The sequence below is a fragment of the Chiloscyllium plagiosum genome, unplaced genomic scaffold, assembly GCF_037043375.1.
Source record: "Chiloscyllium plagiosum isolate Xiang-an unplaced genomic scaffold, Cpla_swu_hap1 HiC_scaffold_26, whole genome shotgun sequence".
NCBI lineage: Eukaryota > Metazoa > Chordata > Chondrichthyes > Orectolobiformes > Hemiscylliidae > Chiloscyllium > Chiloscyllium plagiosum.
In genome coordinates this window covers 62,269,515-62,282,781 of record NW_028270164.1, presented here as the reverse complement: position 1 = coordinate 62,282,781, position 13,267 = coordinate 62,269,515, and the positions used below count along the sequence as shown (strand labels likewise).

At 49.7% G+C, this 13,267-nt stretch overlaps 8 non-coding genes across 8 annotated transcripts; all 8 read left to right on the top strand.

The window, feature by feature from the left end:
* The first annotated feature begins 1,211 nt into the window (after positions 1-1,211).
* trnat-agu (transfer RNA threonine (anticodon AGU)) lies at positions 1,212-1,285 on the top strand. Its single transcript has one exon. It is a non-coding gene; the product is annotated as a tRNA-Thr (tRNA).
* A 1,558-nt stretch (positions 1,286-2,843) lies between these two features.
* trnat-agu (transfer RNA threonine (anticodon AGU)) lies at positions 2,844-2,917 on the top strand. Its single transcript has one exon. It is a non-coding gene; the product is annotated as a tRNA-Thr (tRNA).
* Positions 2,918-4,466: 1,549 nt separating this feature from the next.
* trnat-agu (transfer RNA threonine (anticodon AGU)) lies at positions 4,467-4,540 on the top strand. The gene has a single exon. It is a non-coding gene; the product is annotated as a tRNA-Thr (tRNA).
* Positions 4,541-6,089: 1,549 nt separating this feature from the next.
* Positions 6,090-6,163, top strand: trnat-agu (transfer RNA threonine (anticodon AGU)). Its single transcript has one exon. It is a non-coding gene; the product is annotated as a tRNA-Thr (tRNA).
* Positions 6,164-7,705: 1,542 nt separating this feature from the next.
* Positions 7,706-7,779, top strand: trnat-agu (transfer RNA threonine (anticodon AGU)). The gene has a single exon. It is a non-coding gene; the product is annotated as a tRNA-Thr (tRNA).
* Positions 7,780-9,328: 1,549 nt separating this feature from the next.
* Positions 9,329-9,402, top strand: trnat-agu (transfer RNA threonine (anticodon AGU)). Its single transcript has one exon. It is a non-coding gene; the product is annotated as a tRNA-Thr (tRNA).
* Positions 9,403-10,951: 1,549 nt separating this feature from the next.
* trnat-agu (transfer RNA threonine (anticodon AGU)) lies at positions 10,952-11,025 on the top strand. Its single transcript has one exon. It is a non-coding gene; the product is annotated as a tRNA-Thr (tRNA).
* Positions 11,026-12,567: 1,542 nt separating this feature from the next.
* trnat-agu (transfer RNA threonine (anticodon AGU)) lies at positions 12,568-12,641 on the top strand. The gene has a single exon. It is a non-coding gene; the product is annotated as a tRNA-Thr (tRNA).
* Positions 12,642-13,267: the final 626 nt, after the last annotated feature.

Here is a 13,267-nt window from a genome sequence, read left to right as displayed (position 1 = left end):
TTTTCAGCTGAAGTAGGAAAAGACAAACATTGCAGCTGAAGGTGGTTATGGAGTGAAGGACAGTCACCAGCGTGTGTACAAGTCAGTTGGCAAGGTTTCCTGTCAGCGTCACTGGGCTGGTGAGGGTGGGTGGGCGGGTCCCTGTTTAGGAATCCGAGTTTGCATAGTCCAGACCTGGATACAGCTCCCAGTCTGGTAATGAAGATTTATTTCTCTAATTGTGAATTATCCGATTGAAAACGAATTCCTCGTTCCGCACAGGATACACCCGCTGATCCTGCCAGAATCAGCCCAGTGATTGTTTGCATTCATCTAGAAGGACAAAGGCAGCAGATACGCGGGTAAACTACCTCCGCAAATCCCCCTCCTATCATCTCAGCTTTCTGAGTTGGAAAGATCTCGATGTAGCTTCACTGTCGCTGGATCAAAGTCCTGGAACCCCCTCCCGAGCAGCCTCATGGCTGGAGCTCCGTGCTGAGGAGTTCAAGGATTCAGGAAAGTAACTCACCCCCCTGATCTGTCGGGTAATCAGGGATGGGCAGTAAATCCTACCCTGGATTAGTGGCGCTGGAAGAGCACAGCAGTTCAGGCAGCATCCAAGGAGTAGTGAAATCGACGTTTCGGGCAAAAGCCTATCCTATCGAGTGACGGCGATATCCCAGGAAACTGTTTCTAAAAGGGGCAGGTCCTAAACGGACACCTGCTATCGGTCGGAAATAAGTTGAGAACTGGAGAGAGGGAGTGTCATAAAATGCCGACCGCGAGGCATGTGGCAGGAAGTGAGTGTAGAGCTGGTGGTACAAAGCTCAGAGTTGGTGCTAATGGCTCACCCTTTACTGCTCACAAATAAATCTTCATTACCAGACTGGGAGCTGTATCCAGGTCTGGACTATTTACACAGACTCACACACCACTCCTGGTCAGTTCACTTCAGTGACACTTTTCCCCTTGGTGTGAGCTTCCCTCTGAGCGTAATAACGCCCTTCATGGGACACATCCTGTTTATCCTGTCAGTTTAAAGAGGTGACAACATCCAGTATATGAGCAGATTGTGTTTTTCTGTGCCGTTTGCGTGGAGAATGTTGAGTCGTGAACTCTCTCTTATTTACAATTCTCACTGAGCAAGATTGAGACGGAAAGCACGTTGCCGAGTTCTTGTGTTCAAGTGGTGAATGAACTGTAGCTGTGCCCGAGCGGGCGTTTGCCGCTGTGGCGCCATGGCTTAGATGGTTGAAGTGCCTGTCTAGTAAACAGGAGATCCTGGGTTCGAATCCCAGTGGTGCCTGCTTGCTGTGTCGAAACTTCGCACTCGCCCCCCTTCTTGCCACAGTTGTGTTGCTGGTCACACGGCTCCACCTTCTGTTGCAGCCTGTTATGATTTGTCGATCCTGGTATCAGTCCAGCAGTCACTGTTAATTCTACCTGGAATATCTTACCGATTTTCCACAAGCGCGCCTGCTTCTCGTTCTCTTTTATTCTCCCACCTTCATTCCCAGTTTGGTGGGAATAACGACGTGATGTGGAGACACTGCAGATTTACCAGGGAATGCTGTGGCAAACGCGCACACACACTCCACGAGCTGATCACCCTCATTCTCTGCTGTCACCGTTCATTCATTTTACACCAACAGAAAATAGATCCTCCTTTTCCTAGAGTTGGAGTGCAGTTGTCTTTTGTTTTTCAGCTGAAGTAGGAAAAGAGAAACATTGCTGCTGAAGGTGGTTATGGAGTGAAGGACAGTCACCACCGTGTGTACAAGTCAGTTGGCAAGGTTTCCTGTCAGCGTCACTGGGCTGGTGAGGGTGGGTGGGCGGGTCCCTGTTTAGGAATCCGAGTTTGCATAGTCCAGACCTGGATACAGCTCCCAGTCTGGTAATGAAGATTTATTTCTCTAATTGTGAATTATCCGATTGAAAACGAATTCCTCGTTCCGCACAGAATACACCCGCTGATCCTGCCAGAGTCAGCCCAGTGATTGTTTGCATTCATCTAGAAGGACAAAGGCAGCAGATACGCGGGTAAACTACCTCCGCAAATCCCCCTCCTATCATCTCAGCTTTCTGAGTTGGAAAGATCTCGATGTAGCTTCACTGTCGCTGGATCAAAGTCCTGGAACCCCCTCCCGAGCAGCCTCATGGCTGGAGCTCCGTGCTGAGGAGTTCAAGGATTCAGGAAAGTAACTCACCCCCCTGATCTGTCGGGTAATCAGGGATGGGCAGTAAATCCTACCCTGGATTAGTGGCGCTGGAAGAGCACAGCAGTTCAGGCAGCATCCAAGGAGTAGCGAAATCGACGTTTCGGGCAAAAGCCTATCCTATCGAGTGACGGCGATATCCCAGGAAACTGTTTCTAAAAGGGGCAGGTCCTAAACGGACACCTGCTATCGGTCGGAAATAAGTTGAGAACTGGAGAGAGGGAGTGTCATAAAATGCCGACCGCGAGGCATGAGGCAGGAAGTGAGTGTAGAGCTGGTGGTACAAAGCTCAGAGTTGGTGCTAATGGCTCACCCTTTACTGCTCACTATTTACACAGACTCACACACCACTCCTGGTCAGTTCACTTCAGTGACACTTTTCCCCTTGGTGTGAGCTTCCCTCTGAGCGTAATAACGCCCTTCATGGAACACATCCTCTTTATCCTGTCAGTTTAAAGAGGTGAAAACATCGAGTACATGAGCAGATTGTGTTTTTCTGTGCCGTTTGCGTGGAGAATGTTAAGTCGTGAACTCTCTCTTATTTACAATTCTCACTGAGCAAGATTGAGACGGAAAGCACGTTGCCGAGTTCTTGTGTTCAAGTGGTGAATGAACTGTAGCTGTGCACGAGGGCGCATTGGCCGCTGTGGCGCCATGGCTTAGATGGTTAAAGCGCCTGTCCAGTAAACGGGAGATCCTGGGTTTGAATCCCAGTGGTGCCTGCTTGCTGTGTCGAAACTTCGCACTCGCCCCCCTTCTTGTCACAGTTGTGTTGCTGGTCACACGGCTCCACCTTCTGTTGCAGCCTGTTATGATTTGTCGATCCTGGTATCAGTCCAGCAGTCACTGTTAATTCTAGCTGGAATATCTTACCGATTTTCCACAAGCGCGCCTGCTTCTCGTTCTCTTTTATTCTCCCACCTTCATTCCCAGTTTGGTGGGAATAACGACGTAATGTGGAGACACTGCAGATTTACCAGGGAATGCTGTGGCAAACGCGCGCACACACTCCACGAGCTGATCACCCTCATTCTCTGCTGTCACCGTTCATTCATTTTACACCAACAGAAAATAGATCCTCCTTCTCCTAGAGTTGGAGTGCAGTTGTCTTTTGTTTTTCAGCTGAAGTAGGAAAAGAGAAACATTGCTGCTGAAGGTGGTTATGGAGTGAAGGACAGTCACCACCGTGTGTACAAGTCAGTTGGCAAGGTTTCCTGTCAGCGTCACTGGGCTGGTGAGGGTGGGTGGGCGGGTCCCTGTTTAGGAATCCGAGTTTGCATAGTCCAGACCTGGATACAGCTCCCAGTCTGGTAATGAAGATTTATTTCTCTAATTGTGAATTATCCGATTGAAAACGAATTCCTCGTTCCGCACAGGATACACCCGCTGATCCTGCCAGAGTCAGCCCAGTGATTGTTTGCATTCATCTAGAAGGACAAAGGCAGCAGTTACGCGGGTAAACTACCTCCGCAAATCCCCCTCCTATCATCTCAGCTTTCTGAGTTGGAAAGATCTCGATGTAGCTTCACTGTCGCTGGATCAAAGTCCTGGAACCCCCTCCCGAGCAGCCTCATGGCTGGAGCTCCGTGCTGAGGAGTTCAAGGATTCAGGAAAGTAACTCACCCCCCTGATCTGTCGGGTAATCAGGGATGGGCAGTAAATCCTACCCTGGATTAGTGGCGCTGGAAGAGCACAGCAGTTCAGGCAGCATCCAAGGAGTAGCGAAATCGACGTTTCGGGCAAAAGCCTATCCTATCGAGTGACGGCGATATCCCAGGAAACTGTTTCTAAAAGGGGCAGGTCCTAAACGGACACCTGCTATCGGTCGGAAATAAGTTGAGAACTGGAGAGAGGGAGTGTCATAAAATGCCGACCGCGAGGCATGAGGCAGGAAGTGAGTGTAGAGCTGGTGGTACAAAGCTCAGAGTTGGTGCTAATGGCTCACCATTTACTGCTCACTATTTACACAGACTCACACACCACTCCTGGTCAGTTCACTTCAGTGACACTTTTCCCCTTGGTGTGAGCTTCCCTCTGAGCGTAATAACGCCCTTCATGGGACACATCCTGTCAGTTTAAAGAGGTGAAAACATCGAGTACATGAGCAGATTGTGTTTTTCTGTGCCGTTTGCGTGGAGAATGTTGAGTCGTGAACTCTCTCTTATTTACAATTCTCACTGAGCAAGATTGAGACGGAAAGCACGTTGCCGAGTTCTTGTGTTCAAGTGGTGAATGAACTGTAGCTGTGCACGAGGGCGCATTGGCCGCTGTGGCGCCATGGCTTAGATGGTTAAAGCGCCTGTCTAGTAAACAGGAGATCCTGGGTTCGAATCCCAGTGGTGCCTGCTTGCTGTGTCGAGACTTCGCACTCGCCCCCCTTCTTGCCACAGTTGTGTTGCTGGTCACACGGCTCCACCTTCTGTTGCAGCCTGTTATGATTTGTCGATCCTGGTATCAGTCCAGCAGTCACTGTTAATTCTACCTGGAATATCTTACCGATTTTCCACAAGCGCGCCTGCTTCTCGTTCTCTTTTATTCTCCCACCTTCATTCCCAGTTTGGTGGGAATAACGACGTGATGTGGAGACACTGCAGATTTACCAGGGAATGCTGTGGCAAACGCGCGCACACACTCCACGAGCTGATCACCCTCATTCTCTGCTGTCACCGTTCATTCATTTTACACCAACAGAAAATAGATCCTCCTTCTCCTAGAGTTGGAGTGCAGTTGTCTTTTGTTTTTCAGCTGAAGTAGGAAAAGAGAAACATTGCTGCTGAAGGTGGTTATGGAGTGAAGGACAGTCACCACCGTGTGTACAAGTCAGTTGGCAAGGTTTCCTGTCAGCGTCACTGGGCTGGTGAGGGTGGGTGGGCGGGTCCCTGTTTAGGAATCCGAGTTTGCATAGTCCAGACCTGGATACAGCTCCCAGTCTGGTAATGAAGATTTATTTCTCTAATTGTGAATTATCCGATTGAAAACGAATTCCTCGTTCCGCACAGAATACACCCGCTGATCCTGCCAGAGTCAGCCCAGTGATTGTTTGCATTCATCTAGAAGGACAAAGGCAGCAGATACGCGGGTAAACTACCTCCGCAAATCCCCCTCCTATCATCTCAGCTTTCTGAGTTGGAAAGATCTCGATGTAGCTTCACTGTCGCTGGATCAAAGTCCTGGAACCCCCTCCCGAGCAGCCTCATGGCTGGAGCTCCGTGCTGAGGAGTTCAAGGATTCAGGAAAGTAACTCACCCCCCTGATCTGTCGGGTAATCAGGGATGGGCAGTAAATCCTACCCTGGATTAGTGGCGCTGGAAGAGCACAGCAGTTCAGGCAGCATCCAAGGAGTAGCGAAATCGACGTTTCGGGCAAAAGCCTATCCTATCGAGTGACGGCGATATCCCAGGAAACTGTTTCTAAAAGGGGCAGGTCCTAAACGGACACCTGCTATCGGTCGGAAATAAGTTGAGAACTGGAGAGAGGGAGTGTCATAAAATGCCGACCGCGAGGCATGAGGCAGGAAGTGAGTGTAGAGCTGGTGGTACAAAGCTCAGAGTTGGTGCTAATGGCTCACCCTTTACTGCTCACTATTTACACAGACTCACACACCACTCCTGGTCAGTTCACTTCAGTGACACTTTTCCCCTTGGTGTGAGCTTCCCTCTGAGCGTAATAACGCCCTTCATGGGACACATCCTGTCAGTTTAAAGAGGTGAAAACATCGAGTACATGAGCAGATTGTGTTTTTCTGTGCCGTTTGCGTGGAGAATGTTGAGTCGTGAACTCTCTCTTATTTACAATTCTCACTGAGCAAGATTGAGACGGAAAGCACGTTGCCGAGTTCTTGTGTTCAAGTGGTGAATGAACTGTAGCTGTGCACGAGGGCGCATTGGCCGCTGTGGCGTCATGGCTTAGATGGTTAAAGCGCCTGTCTAGTAAACAGGCGAACCTGGGTTTGAATCCCAGTGGTGCCTGCTTGCTGTGTCGAAACTTCGCACTCGCCCCCCTTCTTGCCACAGTTGTGTTGCTGGTCACACGACTCCACCTTCTGTTGCAGCCTGTTATGATTTGTCGATCCTGGTATCAGTCCAGCAGTCACTGTTAATTCTACCTGGAATATCTTACCGATTTTCCACAAGCGCGCCTGCTTCTCGTTCTCTTTTATTCTCCCACCTTCATTCCCAGTTTGGTGGGAATAACGACGTGATGTGGAGACACTGCAGATTTACCAGGGAATGCTGTGGCAAACGCGCGCACACACTCCACGAGCTGATCACCCTCATTCTCTGCTGTCACCGTTCATTCATTTTACACCAACAGAAAATAGATCCTCCTTCTCCTAGAGTTGGAGTGCAGTTGTCTTTTGTTTTTCAGTTGAAGTAGGAAAAGAGAAACATTGCTGCTGAAGGTGGTTATGGAGTGAAGGACAGTCACCACCGTGTGTACAAGTCAGTTGGCAAGGTTTCCTGTCAGCGTCACTGGGCTGGTGAGGGTGGGTGGGCGGGTCCCTGTTTAGGAATCCGAGTTTGCATAGTCCAGACCTGGATACAGCTCCCAGTCTGGTAATGAAGATTTATTTCTCTAATTGTGAATTATCCGATTGAAAACGAATTCCTCGTTCCGCACAGAATACACCCGCTGATCCTGCCAGAGTCAGCCCAGTGATTGTTTGCATTCATCTAGAAGGACAAAGGCAGCAGATACGCGGGTAAACTACCTCCGCAAATCCCCCTCCTATCATCTCAGCTTTCTGAGTTGGAAAGATCTCGATGTAGCTTCACTGACGCTGGATCAAAGTCCTGGAACCCCCTCCCGAGCAGCCTCATGGCTGGAGCTCCGTGCTGAGGAGTTCAAGGATTCAGGAAAGTAACTCACCCCCCTGATCTGTCGGGTAATCAGGGATGGGCAGTAAATCCTACCCTGGATTAGTGGCGCTGGAAGAGCACAGCAGTTCAGGCAGCATCCAAGGAGTAGCGAAATCGACGTTTCGGGCAAAAGCCTATCCTATCGAGTGACGGCGATATCCCAGGAAACTGTTTCTAAAAGGGGCAGGTCCTAAACGGACACCTGCTATCGGTCGGAAATAAGTTGAGAACTGGAGAGAGGGAGTGTCATAAAATGCCGACCGCGAGGCATGAGGCAGGAAGTGAGTGTAGAGCTGGTGGTACAATGTTGGTGCTAATGGCTCACCCTTTACTGCTCACTATTTACACAGACTCACACACCACTCCTGGTCAGTTCACTTCAGTGACACTTTTCCCTTTGGTGTGAGCTTCCCTCTGAGCGTAATAACGCCCTTCATGGGACACATCCTGTCAGTTTAAAGAGGTGAAAACATCGAGTACATGAGCAGATTGTGTTTTTCTGTGCCGTTTGCGTGGAGAATGTTGAGTCGTGAAGTCTCTCTTATTTACAATTCTCACTGAGCAAGATTGAGACGGAAAGCACGTTGCCGAGTTCTTGTGTTCAAGTGGTGAATGAACTGTAGCTGTGCACGAGGGCGCATTGGCCGCTGTGGCGCCATGGCTTAGATGGTTAAAGCGCCTGTCTAGTAAACAGGAGATCCTGGGTTCGAATCCCAGTGGTGCCTGCTGGCTGTGTCGAAACTACGCACTCGCCCCCCTTCTTGCCACAGTTGTGTTGCTGGTCACACGGCTCCACCTTCTGTTGCAGCCTGTTATGATTTGTCGATCCTGGTATCAGTCCAGCAGTCACTGTTAATTCTTCCTGGAATATCTTACCGATTTTCCACAAGCGCGCCTGCTTCTCGTTCTCTTTTATTCTCCCACCTTCATTCCCAGTTTGGTGGGAATAACGACGTGATGTGGAGACACTGCAGATTTACCAGGGAATGCTGTGGCAAACGCGCGCACACACTCCACGAGCTGATCACCCTCATTCTCTGCTGTCACCGTTCATTCATTTTACACCAACAGAAAATAGATCCTCCTTCTCCTAGAGTTGGAGTGCAGTTGTCTTTTGTTTTTCAGCTGAAGTAGGAAAAGAGAAACATTGCTGCTGAAGGTGGTTATGGAGTGAAGGACAGTCACCACCGTGTGTACAAGTCAGTTGGCAAGGTTTCCTGTCAGCGTCACTGGGCTGGTGAGGGTGGGTGGGCGGGTCCCTGTTTAGGAATCCGAGTTTGCATAGTCCAGACCTGGATACAGCTCCCAGTCTGGTAATGAAGATTTATTTCTCTAATTGTGAATTATCCGATTGAAAACGAATTCCTCGTTCCGCACAGAATACACCCGCTGATCCTGCCAGAGTCAGCCCAGTGATTGTTTGCATTCATCTAGAAGGACAAAGGCAGCAGATACGCGGGTAAACTACCTCCGCAAATCCCCCTCCTATCATCTCAGCTTTCTGAGTTGGAAAGATCTCGATGTAGCTTCACTGTCGCTGGATCAAAGTCCTGGAACCCCCTCCCGAGCAGCCTCATGGCTGGAGCTCCGTGCTGAGGAGTTCAAGGATTCAGGAAAGTAACTCACCCCCCTGATCTGTCGGGTAATCAGGGATGGGCAGTAAATCCTACCCTGGATTAGTGGCGCTGGAAGAGCACAGCAGTTCAGGCAGCATCCAAGGAGTAGCGAAATCGACGTTTCGGGCAAAAGCCTATCCTATCGAGTGACGGCGATATCCCAGGAAACTGTTTCTAAAAGGGGCAGGTCCTAAACGGACTCCTGCTATCGGTCGGAAATAAGTTGAGAACTGGAGAGAGGGAGTGTCATAAAATGCCGACCGCGAGGCATGAGGCAGGAAGTGAGTGTAGAGCTGGTGGTACAAAGCTCAGAGTTGGTGCTAATGGCTCACCCTTTACTGCTCACTATTTACACAGACTCACACACCACTCCTGGTCAGTTCACTTCAGTGACACTTTTCCCCTTGGTGTGAGCTTCCCTCTGAGCGTAATAACGCCCTTCATGGGACACATCCTGTCAGTTTAAAGAGGTGAAAACATCGAGTACATGAGCAGATTGTGTTTTTCTGTGCCGTTTGCGTGGAGAATGTTGAGTCGTGAACTCTCTCTTATTTACAATTCTCACTGAGCAAGATTGAGACGGAAAGCACGTTGCCGAGTTCTTGTGTTCAAGTGGTGAATGAACTGTAGCTGTGCACGAGCGCGCATTGGCCGCTGTGGCGTCATGGCTTAGATGGTTAAAGCGCCTGTCTAGTAAACAGGCGAACCTGGGTTTGAATCCCAGTGGTGCCTGCTTGCTGTGTCGAAACTTCGCACTCGCCCCCCTTCTTGCCACAGTTGTGTTGCTGGTCACACGACTCCACCTTCTGTTGCAGCCTGTTATGATTTGTCGATCCTGGTATCAGTCCAGCAGTCACTGTTAATTCTACCTGGAATATCTTACCGATTTTCCACAAGCGCGCCTGCTTCTCGTTCTCTTTTATTCTCCCACCTTCATTCCCAGTTTGGTGGGAATAACGACGTGATGTGGAGACACTGCAGATTTACCAGGGAATGCTGTGGCAAACGCGCGCACACACTCCACGAGCTGATCACCCTCATTCTCTGCTGTCACCGTTCATTCATTTTACACCAACAGAAAATAGATCCTCCTTCTCCTAGAGTTGGAGTGCAGTTGTCTTTTGTTTTTCAGTTGAAGTAGGAAAAGAGAAACATTGCTGCTGAAGGTGGTTATGGAGTGAAGGACAGTCACCACCGTGTGTACAAGTCAGTTGGCAAGGTTTCCTGTCAGCGTCACTGGGCTGGTGAGGGTGGGTGGGCGGGTCCCTGTTTAGGAATCCGAGTTTGCATAGTCCAGACCTGGATACAGCTCCCAGTCTGGTAATGAAGATTTATTTCTCTAATTGTGAATTATCCGATTGAAAACGAATTCCTCGTTCCGCACAGAATACACCCGCTGATCCTGCCAGAGTCAGCCCAGTGATTGTTTGCATTCATCTAGAAGGACAAAGGCAGCAGATACGCGGGTAAACTACCTCCGCAAATCCCCCTCCTATCATCTCAGCTTTCTGAGTTGGAAAGATCTCGATGTAGCTTCACTGTCGCTGGATCAAAGTCCTGGAACCCCCTCCCGAGCAGCCTCATGGCTGGAGCTCCGTGCTGAGGAGTTCAAGGATTCAGGAAAGTAACTCACCCCCCTGATCTGTCGGGTAATCAGGGATGGGCAGTAAATCCTACCCTGGATTAGTGGCGCTGGAAGAGCACAGCAGTTCAGGCAGCATCCAAGGAGTAGCGAAATCGACGTTTCGGGCAAAAGCCTATCCTATCGAGTGACGGCGATATCCCAGGAAACTGTTTCTAAAAGGGGCAGGTCCTAAACGGACACCTGCTATCGGTCGGAAATAAGTTGAGAACTGGAGAGAGGGAGTGTCATAAAATGCCGACCGCGAGGCATGAGGCAGGAAGTGAGTGTAGAGCTGGTGGTACAAAGCTCAGAGTTGGTGCTAATGGCTCACCCTTTACTGCTCACTATTTACACAGACTCACACACCACTCCTGGTCAGTTCACTTCAGTGACACTTTTCCCCTTGGTGTGAGCTTCCCTCTGAGCGTAATAACGCCCTTCATGGGACACATCCTGTCAGTTTAAAGAGGTGAAAACATCGAGTACATGAGCAGATTGTGTTTTTCTGTGCCGTTTGCGTGGAGAATGTTGAGTCGTGAACTCTCTCTTATTTACAATTCTCACTGAGCAAGATTGAGACGGAAAGCACGTTGCCGAGTTCTTGTGTTCAAGTGGTGAATGAACTGTAGCTGTGCACGAGGGCGCATTGGCCGCTGTGGCGTCATGGCTTAGATGGTTAAAGCGCCTGTCTAGTAAACAGGCGAACCTGGGTTTGAATCCCAGTGGTGCCTGCTTGCTGTGTCGAAACTTCGCACTCGCCCCCCTTCTTGCCACAGTTGTGTTGCTGGTCACACGACTCCACCTTCTGTTGCAGCCTGTTATGATTTGTCGATCCTGGTATCAGTCCAGCAGTCACTGTTAATTCTACCTGGAATATCTTACCGATTTTCCACAAGCGCGCCTGCTTCTCGTTCTCTTTTATTCTCCCACCTTCATTCCCAGTTTGGTGGGAATAACGACGTGATGTGGAGACACTGCAGATTTACCAGGGAATGCTGTGGCAAACGCGCGCACACACTCCACGAGCTGATCACCCTCATTCTCTGCTGTCACCGTTCATTCATTTTACACCAACAGAAAATAGATCCTCCTTCTCCTAGAGTTGGAGTGCAGTTGTCTTTTGTTTTTCAGTTGAAGTAGGAAAAGAGAAACATTGCTGCTGAAGGTGGTTATGGAGTGAAGGACAGTCACCACCGTGTGTACAAGTCAGTTGGCAAGGTTTCCTGTCAGCGTCACTGGGCTGGTGAGGGTGGGTGGGCGGGTCCCTGTTTAGGAATCCGAGTTTGCATAGTCCAGACCTGGATACAGCTCCCAGTCTGGTAATGAAGATTTATTTCTCTAATTGTGAATTATCCGATTGAAAACGAATTCCTCGTTCCGCACAGAATACACCCGCTGATCCTGCCAGAGTCAGCCCAGTGATTGTTTGCATTCATCTAGAAGGACAAAGGCAGCAGATACGCGGGTAAACTACCTCCGCAAATCCCCCTCCTATCATCTCAGCTTTCTGAGTTGGAAAGATCTCGATGTAGCTTCACTGACGCTGGATCAAAGTCCTGGAACCCCCTCCCGAGCAGCCTCATGGCTGGAGCTCCGTGCTGAGGAGTTCAAGGATTCAGGAAAGTAACTCACCCCCCTGATCTGTCGGGTAATCAGGGATGGGCAGTAAATCCTACCCTGGATTAGTGGCGCTGGAAGAGCACAGCAGTTCAGGCAGCATCCAAGGAGTAGCGAAATCGACGTTTCGGGCAAAAGCCTATCCTATCGAGTGACGGCGATATCCCAGGAAACTGTTTCTAAAAGGGGCAGGTCCTAAACGGACACCTGCTATCGGTCGGAAATAAGTTGAGAACTGGAGAGAGGGAGTGTCATAAAATGCCGACCGCGAGGCATGAGGCAGGAAGTGAGTGTAGAGCTGGTGGTACAATGTTGGTGCTAATGGCTCACCCTTTACTGCTCACTATTTACACAGACTCACACACCACTCCTGGTCAGTTCACTTCAGTGACACTTTTCCCTTTGGTGTGAGCTTCCCTCTGAGCGTAATAACGCCCTTCATGGGACACATCCTGTCAGTTTAAAGAGGTGAAAACATCGAGTACATGAGCAGATTGTGTTTTTCTGTGCCGTTTGCGTGGAGAATGTTGAGTCGTGAACTCTCTCTTATTTACAATTCTCACTGAGCAAGATTGAGACGGAAAGCACGTTGCCGAGTTCTTGTGTTCAAGTGGTGAATGAACTGTAGCTGTGCACGAGGGCGCATTGGCCGCTGTGGCGCCATGGCTTAGATGGTTAAAGCGCCTGTCTAGTAAACAGGAGATCCTGGGTTCGAATCCCAGTGGTGCCTGCTGGCTGTGTCGAAACTACGCACTCGCCCCCCTTCTTGCCACAGTTGTGTTGCTGGTCACACGGCTCCACCTTCTGTTGCAGCCTGTTATGATTTGTCGATCCTGGTATCAGTCCAGCAGTCACTGTTAATTCTTCCTGGAATATCTTACCGATTTTCCACAAGCGCGCCTGCTTCTCGTTCTCTTTTATTCTCCCACCTTCATTCCCAGTTTGGTGGGAATAACGACGTGATGTGGAGACACTGCAGATTTACCAGGGAATGCTGTGGCAAACGCGCGCACACACTCCACGAGCTGATCACCCTCATTCTCTGCTGTCACCGTTCATTCATTTTACACCAACAGAAAATAGATCCTCCTTCTCCTAGAGTTGGAGTGCAGTTGTCTTTTGTTTTTCAGCTGAAGTAGGAAAAGAGAAACATTGCTGCTGAAGGTGGTTATGGAGTGAAGGACAGTCACCACCGTGTGTACAAGTCAGTTGGCAAGGTTTCCTGTCAGCGTCACTGGGCTGGTGAGGGTGGGTGGGCGGGTCCCTGTTTAGGAATCCGAGTTTGCATAGTCCAGACCTGGATACAGCTCCCAGTCTGGTAATGAAGATTTATTTCTCTAATTGTGAATTATCCGA